The 12572-nt window shown below is 47.5% G+C and overlaps 1 protein-coding gene across 1 annotated transcript in view; it reads right to left on the bottom strand.

Annotated features, from left to right (window-relative positions):
- The window catches only part of LOC140729513 (uncharacterized), a 79095-nt gene extending 67023 nt beyond the window's left edge, over positions 1 to 12072 (bottom strand). Inside the window, exon 1 of the mRNA XM_073049317.1 lies at positions 11986 to 12072. The gene's annotated coding sequence lies outside the window, so the exon portion shown is untranslated. The remainder of the gene's footprint in view (positions 1 to 11985) is intronic.
- Between the last annotated feature and the right edge of the window lie 500 nt (positions 12073 to 12572).

Here is a 12572-nt window from a genome sequence, read left to right as displayed (position 1 = left end):
GCGCTCATGAGGGGTGTCATTGGTGGACGTACATAACAGGGAGCGGATAGAGTGGAGTGCCTCGGGGAGGACCTCCTGCCATCGAGAGACCGGCAACCCTTTTGACTTAAGGGCTAAAAGTGTGGCCTTCCACACTGTGGCATTCTCCCTCTCCACCTGTCCATTTCCCCAGGGATTATAGCTCGTGGTCCTACTAGTAGCAATGCCCCTAGCCAGCAGGTACTGGCATAGCTCATCACTCATAAAGGAGGACCCTCTATCACTGTGGACATAGCAGGGATATCCGAACAGAGTGAAGAGCTGGCGCAGGGCTTTTATGACAGACGTGGCAGTGGTGTCGGGGCAGGGGATGGCAAAGGGGAACCGTGAGTACTCGTCGATAATGTTGAGAAAGTACACATTGCGGTCGGTGGAGGGAAGGGGGCCCTTAAAGTCGACACTCAGTCGCTCAAAGGGGCGGGTGGCCTTGATAAGTTGTGCCTTTTCAGGACGGTAGAAGTGCGGTTTGCACTCAGCGCAGACGTGGCAGTCCCTGGTCATCGTCCTGATATCCTCAAGGGAGTAAGGCAGGTTCCGGGCTTTCACGAAATGGTAAAGTCGGGTGACCCCCGGGTGGCAAAGATCTGCATGGAGGGCGTATAGCCGGTCAAGCTGTGCGCTGGCACATGCTCCTCGGGATAGGGCATCAGGGGGCTCATTGAGCCTTCCAGGCCGGTAAAGGATATCATAGTTGTAGGTGGAGAGTTCTATTCTCCACCGCAAAATTTTATCATTTTTGATTTTGCCCTGCTGTTGGTTGCTGAACATGAACGCAACTGAGCGCTGGTCGGTCAGCAAGGTGAACCTTTTGCCGGCGAGATAGTGCCTCCAGTGCCTAATAGCTTCCACTATGGCCTGGGCTTCTTTCTCCACCGCGGAGTGCCGAATTTCAGGGCCTTGAAGGGTGCGAGAAAAGAATGCTACTGGCCTGCCTGCCTGATTGAGGGTAGCAGCCAGCGCGAAATCGGAGGCGTCACTCTCTACTTGGAAGGGAATGGTCTCGTCCACCGCATGCATCGTTGCTTTGGCAATGTCCCCTTTAATGCGGCTGAAGGCCGCACGGGCCTCAGCAGAGAGGGGAAAAGTGGTAGACTTGACCAGGGGGCGGGCCTTGTCTGCGTAATAGGAAAAGAAGCCCAGGCACCGTCTGAGGGCTCTGAGGGTGGTGGGAAGAGGGAGTTCTAACAGGGGGCGCATACGGTCGGGATCAGGGCCAATGACCCCGTTTTCCACGACATACCCAAGGATAGCGAGTCGGGTGGTTCCGAACACACACTTGTCCCTGTTATAAATAAGGTTCAGGGCTTTGGCCACTTGGAAAAATCATTGGAGGTTGGTGTCTTGACTGCAGATGGTGATGTTATCCAGATAGGGAAATGTGGCCTTCAGTTGGCACTGGTCCACCATCCGGTCCATTTCCCTCTGGAAGACAGAGACACCATTTGTTTCACCGAAGGGGACACACAGGAAGTGATAGAGCCTGCCGCCCGCCTCGAAGGCGGTGTAGGGGCGGTCCTCTGGGCGGATGGGGAGCTGGTGATAAGCGGATTTCAGATCTATTGTCGAGTACACCTTGTACTGAGCTATCTGGTTGACCATATCCGCGATGCGGGGTAGGGGGTACGCGTCAAGCTGCGTGAACCTATTGATGGTCTGGCTATAGTCCATGACCATCCTATTTTTCTGCCCGGTCCGAACAACAACCACCTGGGCCCTCCAAGGGCTTGTGCTTGGCTCAATGATCCCCTCCCTGAGCAGCCGCTGCACCTCTGACTGAATGAAGGCCCTGTCCCCCGCGCTGTACCTCCTGCTTTTAGTTGCCACAGGTTTACAGTCGGGGGTCAGGTTGGCGAACAGCGGTGGGGGAGGGATCTTGAGGGTGGAGAGGCTGCAAGTGGTGTCAGTAGCGCAGCTGTCGGCATGGTGCTGGGTGGGATGTGTGGGTGGGTGTGTGTGTGTGGTCAGTAGTGGGGTATATGACTAAGTCCCACAAAACTGAGGATTCCTGACAGTGAGTGGTGGGAGGGGCCCGTCATATGCCATAGTCACACTTTCAAGGTGGCTCTTGAAGTCCAGCCCCAATAGCACGGGCGCGCACAGTTGAGGCATGACCAGTAGCGCAAAGTTCCGATATTCTGTGCCCTGCACCACCAATGTCGCTACACAACCCCCCCGGATGTCTGTGGAATGCGACCCAGAAGCCATGGTGACCCTCTAGCTTACCGGCCGTGTCACGAGTCCGCAGCGTTGCACCGTGTCCGGGTGAATAAAACTCTCAGTGCTGCCCGTGTCAAACAGGCAGCTAGTCCTGTGCCCCTCCACCAGGATGTCCATCACTGACCTTGCAAGCTGGTGTGGAGCGCTTTGGTCGAGGGTTACGGAGGCCAGAGTTGAACCGCCGTCTTGGTGCCCGGTAAGCACCGGTGGGTCGGGGGCGGGGCGAGTTGGCGCCAACAAAGATGGCCACCCCCAGCCGGGCAGGCAAGATGGCGGCCCCCATGCCTCGCACGAGGTGGGCAGGCAAGATGGCGGCCCCCATGCCTCACACGCAGCGCTGCCCGACCCCGCTCGTGGTTCAGACTTACAGACCTTGGCAAAATGGCCCTTCTTCCCGCTGCTGGAACAGGTCGCTTCTCGGGCCGGGCAGCGTTTTCGGGGGTGCTTTTCAAGTCCGCAGAAGTAACACTGCATGGACTTGCGACTGGCAGCAGCTGTGGTCGGTTTCAGGGAGTTTGTGGACTTGTGACTGGCAGCAGCCGAGGTCGATTCGCTCGCGGGTGGCAGGGTCTGAGGTGTCCACGGGACCGGCAGGGGATCACGCGGCTGGACAGCGTCAGCATTGTGCAGAGCAGCCTCCAGCGTGTCTGCCGTCTCGATCGCTGAGTGTAAGGTAAGATCGGCGTTTTCCAGTAGCCGCTAGTGCACATACACTGACCTGATCCCCGTAACGAAGGCGTCTCGTACTAGCAGCTCCGCATGTTGTTCCGCCGTGAGAGCTTTGCAGTTGCAAGTTCGCACGAGTGTCTGTAGGGCTCGGAGAAACGCAGCGCTCGTCTCATCGGGTCGCTGTCGCTGCTAAGCGATGTCTTGTGTAGACGGTGTTCACCGGCCGCAGGTACTGTCTTTTGAGGGCGTCCAGTGCCCCTTCGTAGGTCGGCAGGTCCCTGATAAGTGAGTAAACTTTCGGGGTGACCCTCGAGAGGAGAATTCTGTGCATAATAGCGGGCTCAGTCGCACAAACCTCCTCCAAGTATGATTGGAAGCATGCAAGCCAGAGTTCAAAGGCAAGAGCTGCTTCTGAGTCTTGGGGGTCCAAGTCTAATTTTTCCGGATGTAAAATACTTTCCATGTTTTAAAACTTCCAGCCAATAAAATTGATGCACCATCAATAACTCTGAGACTTGAGGCGAGATATTGGCTTTTATTGGCTGGAAGAAAGAACAAGCAGCAATTGACCACCACACTGCATCCTGGAGACTGAGGCTGGGGCGGTGTCCCCAATCGCCTTTATACCGGGGTCTGTGGGAGAAGCCACAGTCAGTGGGAGGAGCCACAGGAGCAGTCAGCCGGGGGGGCGTGTCCAGACAGGTATATGTAGTTCACTACAGAGATCAAGTATCACACACTCTCATTGGGTCTTCCATATACTGAAGGAAACTTTCCTAACACACATTTGACAAACAATCCATTTAGTCCTTTTACAGTATGGGATTCCTAGTCAATGTGAAAAGTTAAAATTCACCTACTATAACAACCTTGTGTTTCTTGCAACAGCCTGCAATCTCTACAGATTTGTTCCTCAAAATCACTCGCACTGTTCAGTGGCCTATAATATAGCCCTGTTAACATGTTCATACCCTTCTTATTTCTCATGTCCACCCATAACACCCCACTAGACGAGTTCTCCAGTCTGTTCTTGCTAAGCACCACTGTGCTATTTCCCATGACTAGTAACGCCACTTATCCTCTTTATTCCTCCTGCTCTGTCACATCTAAAAATGGTACCCCAGAATATTGAGCTACCAGTCCTGCCCCTCCTGCAACCAAGTCTCACTAATGGCTATAGTATCAAAATTCCAGGTGTTGATCATGTCCTGAGCTCATCTGCCTTTCCTACGAAAGTTCTTGTATTGAAATATATGCTGGTCAGGACACTAAACACACCATGCTCAACATTTAGATTCCTGACTTTGAGGTATTAACTTCTGTCTCTACAACCTCTCCACTCACTGTTCTGGCACTTTGGTTCCCATCACCCTGCAACCCTGGTTTAAACCCCACTGTGCAGCACTAGCAAACATTCCCAGTAGGAATCCCAGATCCAAACCATCTCTTCCAATGCCGTATTTGTTTGCTGATGACACCACTGTTAACTGACTCAAACTTGGTGATGAATCTGCATATAGGAGGGAATGAAAATCTTGTTGAATGGCGCCACAACAACTTTTCACTCAGTGTCAGCAAAATCAGAGGGCTGATCATCATGTACAGGAAGAAAAGAAAACTAGAGGTCCTTGAGCCAGTCATTAAGAGACTGGAGATGGGAGGAAGTAGTAAATTTTAAATTCCTTGGCATCACGATATCAGATCTGTCCTGACCCCAGCACAACAGTGCCTCTACTTTCTTAGAAGTTTGCAGAGTGGAGAGAATCCTATTGGTTTCATCACAGCTGAGTATGGACACAATGCCCAGGATCACAATCAACAAAAAGTGGTAGATACAGTCCAAGACACCACAGGGAAAACCCTCCCACCATTGGGTGCTTACTTGGAGCACGACCACAAGAAACATCATCCAGAAAACAGCCACCCCCCCCCAAAATAAAAAAACAACCATCCAAGGACATGCTCTCTTCCTGCTTCTACCATCAGGCAGAAAGCACAGAAGCCTTCGATCCCACACCACCAGGCTCCTGAACCAGCATGAATAACTTTACTCATCTGAACCTGAACTGATTTCACAACCTACAGACTCACTTTTGACTTAACCAATTTGTGTTCTTAATCTGCACATTGGCTGCATTTATTTACTTTGTGATGTATAATTTTTTCATAATTCTATAGCATTTATTTTACTGTAAATGAATCTCAAGGGCAGTAAATGGAGACACGTGCCCTTTGACAAGAAACTTACTTTGACTCAAGCAAGAGAATCCAACTCCATATGCTTGGCCTTCACAGAGTCCTCCAATCAGCAATATTTTGTTCAACTGCACAAGCCACAAAACACTGGCTAAAAGACCATATTGGAGGGTGGGTGGGTATCCTTTGACTCACCTGACATTCTAAAGCCTTTTCGCCACTTACCAAAATGAGTGCAACTAACAGCGCAAGCTTATGCCACTGGAACAAAAGCCGTCCAATTGATTTGCCATGCAGCAAAGACAATTTATTCGCTCCTCCTACCACAATTACACCACAGCTCTGGGATGCACATTACAACAGCACTTCTCAATCCACATCTGCCACTGAACAAAATGAAGGCAGCAGGTGCATAGGAACATCACTCTATGCAGGTGCCCTGCATAAACTTGACCACGAAATACCATTCTGCTTCATCACTAGGTCTAAATCGGGAACTCCCCTCCAAACTGCGTTACGGAAGCATTGCGAGGAAAACCACAGCACTGATGTTTTCGAGCACCACCACCTCCTTCTCTGAGCAATGCGAATATGAATTGATGAGAAATCCTTGTCCTGCTAGTCACAGTCACATTACAAACCCATCTTCTGATGCAAATTAACCACTGAATCCCTAACCATCCAACCAGTGCACTCTCCATCTACTTTATTAATAGGAAGTGTCAGTAAGACTATGTAGATTGGTGAAAGAGCCGAGAATCACAGTACCTATGACCCTACAGGGGTAATGAACTTAGACATCAGTCACATAGCAGCATTCATAACAAAAACATAATTGAAAATAAATTATTCATGATTTTTACAAGAACAGAGTTAGAAAAAATGTCTATTAGTGAAGTGATCAAAGTGATCATGCTGTTGCTAAGCTGTAGTCTTAGGGATTATGCCAGCTGGTTCAAGCAGTGAATGTTTGATGGGAACCAACTGTTCTTGAACCTGGTGGTGCGGGACTTCACGTTTCTGTACCTCCTGCCTGATGACAACTGCAAAAACGTAGCATTTTCTCTCTAACTCAGCATGACCTTAAGCTTATATGCTCACTGATCTATTGTTTGCTGACGGGAAAAGCCAATATTAAATAACACAATTGTTATTTGAGATCATAGACAATTTGACAAAGAATCTTTAACTTAAGGTCCCTTTATCTGAATAGCCAAGTGTTAATATTTCTGAGCAGCATCGTTTCAAATATTTTATAACATTATGATGCAAGTTATGACCAGGTCAATTAAGACATGAAGAAAACAGTTTCTCCAAAGCCTTTCTGTTAATAGGAAGAGGTGAGACACAGGGAAACAAAGCATTCAGTAAGAGCCAGGAAGCAAAGCAGGGGAAAAGACAGTGATTGCTTAAATTTGAAGCTATTTAGGTCTTAGAAATCAGTACACCTCAATGGGTATAGGACTGAAGAGGAAAAAAAAATTATGCAATGGACAGAGTTTGTTGTGGAACACTGGACTGAAAGTAAAATACAAAAAACTGAAGGTAAGCCAAATATTGTTCAGCGCCTTAATAGCTGTTCTGGAAGAAGGTGAAGAAAAGGGCATTATGACAGAACTTGAAATTCAGGTTAAAATGAAAATTAAAAGACCAGTTAACTTGATTATTGAAAAGTTGACTTGATTCATGATGAAGAATGGCGTGGGACACAAGTCTGTCCGTTCAGGAGCCACAGTTGGATCTTCGTCTGGCATCTCATCCACGGCTGTTCCAACAATGATTGGCATTGTCTGGAGCTCTTGAAGCAAGCAAGCCTCCACACAACTTCAAGGTTGATCCACAGCTGTCCAACGGCTCCCAACAATGAGCGGAATAGCATCCCCATAGATCTGTAGCAGAGCAGCTTCAGCAAAATTCTACAAGTGTATCCAAGATATGCCCAACATTCCAGTTTGTAAACTCAAAAGTGCTCCTCCAACTTCCCGACTCAATCTCGAAAACCTTTCTACAACTTTGAAAGCCTTGACTCCTATGACAAACACACTGAACGGCACCAATACCTGCACACCAACACCCCCCTCCCTCCGGAGATATGATTGACGACCCCACCTCGCTCCTCCCAGGCTTTACGACGGCTACCAGAAAACAAAACTGAAAAGCTGTAAATAGACTCAAAAGTCAACATGCCGAAACAGAGCAAACACGACACTAATGGGGCACCTGACAAACCCCAGCTTGCTCCTGTGGCGTCCCAACCCAGGACGTCCTTCACCCAGTATAAACACACCCTCTTACCGAGATCTGGGATAGCTTTGCCATGGCCCTTCGATGTGGCCATGAATTAGAGGAGCAGCCTGACAAAAACCAATTAAAAAGTTGTTTTGTTTTATCACAACACAAGCTCAGCAGGTCCATGCAAGTCCCAAGCAGATCAAATCCCATCAGTCCCACTGCTTCTTATTTCATTGCAGCGCTGATACTTCATTCCTCTCCACGCCCCACTCCCGTGCACATCAACCACCTCATTCTGTTGCCACTTATCCACAAAACAAATAGTTTACAATCCCAATCATTTTATCAGCAGGGCTTTAAGTGGCAGAAAAGCATGACAACCAGTCATGATAAGTGCATAAACTCTACATAACACAAATGAGGGGTTTGTGAAACCTATCAAATAGTGAAAGACCTTGACTGAGTGGATGTGGAGAGGATATCCCCTATGCTGGGAGAGTTCAAGACCAGAGGGGACAGCCTCAGATTAGAGGGGTGTCCTTTCAGAACAGATGAGGAGGAATTTCTTTAGCCAGGGAGTGGCAAATCTTTGGAATTTATTGCTACAGGCAGCTATGGAGTCAAAGTCTTTATGTATATTTAAGGCAGAGGTTGACAGGTTCTTGACTGGTCAGAGCATGAAGGGATACAGGAGAAGGCAGCAAATTGGGGCTGGGTCAGTCATAATCCAATTGGATCACCCAGAGTAGATTTGATGGGCCAAATGGCCTAATTATGCTCCTATATCTTATGGTTATGGTCAAAGCAAGGGTATCTGGAGATGCAAGTGCCCATTTTTACTTGCTTAGTCACCTTGCTCTACTGAGAAAGTACTCTTAATTATCAACTATTGGGATTTTAAACTTTCCCTTAGATGTCATCCAAGCAGATTGACAGGTATCAATACAAATAATGCAAATACTGAAGTAGCTCCTGTTGACCTAGATGTGGAAGTTAACTACTCATCTACAAATCATTTCACAAAAAAAAAGCACATGTGCTAGTGAATTTAAGAGAACCATGGGAAGCACAACCAACAGAACAGATTACAACCAAGCAAGGTGAAAGGAGAAAATAAATCCATCACGAAGAGTGGAAGCTCCAGGGAATCCAAGCTTGGATGTATCATTCCCAGCCAACATTTTTTTTTTTAAAAGCACAATAGTAGAATGCCAATATCAAGATATTTGGTTTATTCCATACAAAAAATGCATAAAAATACACAATACATTACTAAAATAACATCAAGTTAAAAATTATGCCAAATACAGCTGATTATGAAGCTCATTTATTTAAAACTTAATCACATATTTCACAGCTTTAGATTACCGGTAATAGTCATGCTACATACATTTCACTGCATCAGGGATCTCTAAGCGCTTATTTACAAAAGCTGTAGAAGAAACATCAGGGATGGAAATGTTAAAGAGAACTTTCAATTACAGTTGAATGGAATCTGTACTTGTAAAGAAATTTATGACAAATCCAGAAAGATTGCAGACTGCATTAAAAATAACGATTTCACATTACGTTGAGGCAAGATATACTGGAAGCTAATTGTATCACCCTGTCCTTCTCAACAAAGAATATTATCCAAATAAGACATACCACTTAAAGCACCATAAAACGTAATATGCAGCTTCGCAAATAACCTTGCTTCAGCAATTACAAGTTCCAGGATCAGGAGCCACCCCAGAAACAATCACAAACTGGGTCATTCCTCTGCACTAACGAGTTCAATAACATCAGCAGTGCTATCTATCAGAGACCTTAAAGTGCCTATCCCCACGTGGACACGAGATAACAATACAGGTGCTTATTTCAAACACTGGTAAAATAATAAACACGGGAGATTCTGCAGATGCTGGAAATCCAGAACAACACGTACAACATACTGGAGGAACTCGGGTCAGACAGCATCTATGGAAATGATTAACAGTTGACATTTCGGACAGAGACACTTCTTCAGGATTGGAAAGGAAGGGAGAAAGATGGTAAAACAAAAATATTGGGGGGCGGAGCAGAAGAGGGAAAGGACTAGCCAGAAAGTCATACGTGAAGTCAGGCGGGCGGGCGAGCTCGGGGGGGCTGGAGAAGCCAGGCGGGCGGGCGAGCTCGGGGGGGCTGGAGAAGCCAGGCGGGCGGGCGAGCTCGGGGGGGCTGGAGAAGCCAGGCGGGCGGGCAAGCTCGGGGGGGCTGGAGAAGCCAGGCGGGCGGGCGAGCTCAGGGGGGCTGGAGAAGGAATCTGCTAGCAGAGAGGAAGAAAAGGAACCTGGGGGAGGAAACAGGCAGGTGAGAACAGGTAAGATGCCAGAATGCAGAACACAGATGGAAGGAGGAGGGGAAAAAAATTACCAGAAGGAGAACTTGGATGTTCATTTCATCAGGTTGGAGGCTACTTAGAAGGAATAAGAGGTGCTGCTCCTCCACTCTAACTGTGGCCTCATCATGACAAAAGAGGCAGCCATGGACCATCATGTCAGATTAGGTACGGGGACAGGAATTGGGTGGTTGGCCAGCAGGAAATTCTGCTTTTGGCAGATAGAACAGAGATGCTCAAAGCTGTTCCCCAAATTACATTAGGTTCACCAATGTCAAGGAGGCCACATCAGGAGCACCAGATATAATAGACAACCCCAACAGATTCACAGTGAAATATCCCCTCACCTGGAAGTTGTGTTGGGGGCCTTTGGAGTCCTGAAGAGGAAGGGAAGAGGTGAACGAGCATGTGTAACATTTCTGCCACTTGCAAGGAGATTAGTGGGGAGGGACGGATGGACAAGGTAATCCTGGGGAGAGCATCTTTGTAGAAAGTGGGAGGGGGGGTAAAAGATGCTTGGCTGTAGGACCCAGCTGAAGACGGCAGAAGTTGCAGGTGTGAGGCTCATGGGGTGGTAGGCAAGGACAGGGTGAACTCTATCCTTAAGGCAGTGGGAAGATGGGATGGGAATATACCTGGGAAATGAAGGAGATGCGTGTGAGAGCAGCATCAATGGTAGATGAAGGGAAACCCTGTCTTTGAAGGAAGACATCTCTGATGTTCTGGAAAGCCTCATCCTGGGAACAGATACAGGAGAGATAAAGGAACTGAGAAAAGGGAATGGCATTTTCACAGGAGACAGGGTGGGAAGACAGTCGTGGGAAATCGGTGGGTTTATAAAAGATATCAGTAGGCAGTTTGTCTCCAGTGATGGAGACAGATTGAGAAAGGAGAGAGGGGTATAAGAAATGGACTAAATGAATTAAAGTGCATGGTGGAACCTGGAGGCAAAGACAATGAAATTGACAAGCTCAGCATAACTGCATGAAGCAGCACCAATGCAGTCAGCAACGTAGCACAGGAGAAGTCAGGGTGCATTACCAGAGAAGGATTGGAACATGGACTGTTCTACGTAGCAAATGAAAATGCAGGCACAGATGGGGCCCATGGCTACCCCTCGAATTTGGAGAAAGTGGGAGGTGCTGAAGGAGATACGAAGGCAAAGACTAGTTCTGCCAGACAGCGGAGGGTGGCGGTGGAGGGAAACTGGTTGAGTCTTTTGTTGACAATGCAGAGAACTTTAAGGTCTTCTTGATGGAGGATAGAAGTGTAGAAGGACAGACAACCATGGTGAAAATGAGGCAATCGAGGCCAGGGAATTGAAAGTTGTTGAAGAGTTAGAGAGCATGTGAAATATCACAGGTGTAGGTGGAAGGGACTGAACCAAGGGGCTAAGAATGGAGTTGAGGTATACGGACACAAGTTCAGTGGGGCAGGAGCAGGCAGCAACAATGGGTCTAACCAGACAGTCAGGTTTGAGAGTCCTAGGTAGGAGGTAGAAACGAGCAGTGCAGGGTAAGGTAAGTATGAGTTTAGGAGCAGCAGATGCCTGTTTCCACCACCCCCCCCCCCCCCCACCCCCAGAGTTGATGGCACTGTAATAAAGTGGATACTTTGGAATGTAGTTTTTAAATAATATCAGAATATTATCAGAAATGAGTGGATATATTCATCAGAAGAGGTTAAAGAAACATGTTGCTATATTGGAGATCCAAAATCTTAAACAAAATGCTAGAAATACTTAACTAGTCCAACAATAGGCAAGGAGAAAGAAACAAGGTTTAAAGGGTCACATTAAAATGACTCTGGTGTAGCAGTGAGTATAACACTATTATAGCTCCGGGTGTCAGAGTTCAGATTCCAATTCTAATGTCATCTGTGAGGAGTCTGTACATTCCTGTGTGGGTTTCCTCCCACAGTCCAACTCCCACTAGTCAGTAGGTTATACATTGTCCCATGATTAAACTAGGGTTAAATCGGGGGTTGCGGATATCGAAGGGTTGGACTTATTCTGAATAAATGAGTAAACTCAATGGGGATAAAGGATAGGAAGAGGCAATATGTAAATAAACGACTTGGACCCTAGTATCTAACAATTTCCTTCCTCAACACCTACATCCCCGACCCCACCGTGTATTTAGCCTTCCGAGGGGGACGGCGGGCTGTGTCGGGTCTCCCCTGTGGCTCAATCCACCCAACAGTTGCGGTTCCACAACCCAAAAACTCTTCCACGGCGAGCCCGGCCCACGTTCGGACATCATCGAGCTACTCACCGGAGACTCGGGCACCGACTGAAGACAATGAATATGCCGAACACAAAACCGAGGTCAGCGGCCGTTACGGAAGCCGCCAATGATATAGAAACAGCCTTCGGGCACTGGTAATGTCACGAGGTGCCGCACCTAAATCTGGAACACGAACCGTTCTCCCGATTAAAGGTGCATGTGAGTGAAATTCTAGAGAAGTATTTTTTTTAAAAAAGCATTTAACATGGGTGTGATTTTGGTGCAAGTAGGAGGTTAGTTAAAGAAATGTATCTTGATTATGGATGTGTTGCTTATGGTCAGTCAGCGTCGCCAGCGGTCTTAAAGCCCCTCCATAAAGTTCAAGCTCAAGTATTAAGATTAAGTGTGGTACTCTTAAGTCATCCCCAATTTCAGCATTACTGCTAGAAATGGGTGAAGTACCTTTATGCTTATGCAAGTTACCATTAGCAGTGGATTACTGGTTTCATGTATGAGGACATAAAGTTGCTTATCCAATATTGCCAATGTTAGTAGAGTGTTGGGTACACTGCGTTCGTAAGGTCTTCCGTTTTGGCTGAATGGGAAATGAATGTGCGCAAAATCTTACGTTGTTT

The sequence above is a fragment of the Hemitrygon akajei genome, chromosome 6, assembly GCF_048418815.1.
Source record: "Hemitrygon akajei chromosome 6, sHemAka1.3, whole genome shotgun sequence".
NCBI lineage: Eukaryota > Metazoa > Chordata > Chondrichthyes > Myliobatiformes > Dasyatidae > Hemitrygon > Hemitrygon akajei.
The sequence above is the reverse complement of the archived record's forward strand: the minus strand, read 5'-3'. Positions and strand labels throughout refer to the sequence as shown.